Below are 253 nucleotides of genomic sequence, written 5' to 3' on the forward strand. Positions count from 1 at the left end.
GGAAAGCAGAAGCGAGCCCTGCTCCGGAGAGCCCCGCCGGAGCCTGGATCTGGGAAGAGAAACTTGCGGACGTGGGAGGGGAAGCTGGGGACGCTGCTGGGGTTGCGCGCGGCCGCCCCCACCTGGGTGTCCAGCGGGCGCTCGGGCTCCGAGGCGTCGGAGGAGGGTCCCTGGGTCCCAGCGGGGGTGGGGGCCACCGCATGGCCCGCCTCTTTTTGCTGGACGTCCGACGATTGGGCCGTTGCCCTCGCCG

General features: G+C 72.3%; 1 protein-coding gene across 1 annotated transcript in view; it reads left to right on the plus strand.

Annotated features, from left to right (window-relative positions):
• MMP25 (matrix metallopeptidase 25) overlaps window positions 1–253 on the plus strand; it is a 62,224-nt gene that overhangs the window by 2,339 nt on the left and 59,632 nt on the right. The window lies entirely within an intron of this gene.

The sequence above is a fragment of the Carlito syrichta genome, unplaced genomic scaffold, assembly GCF_000164805.1.
Source record: "Carlito syrichta isolate Samal-C Ts95f unplaced genomic scaffold, Tarsius_syrichta-2.0.1 Scaffold307141, whole genome shotgun sequence".
Taxonomy (NCBI): Eukaryota; Metazoa; Chordata; class Mammalia; order Primates; family Tarsiidae; genus Carlito; species Carlito syrichta.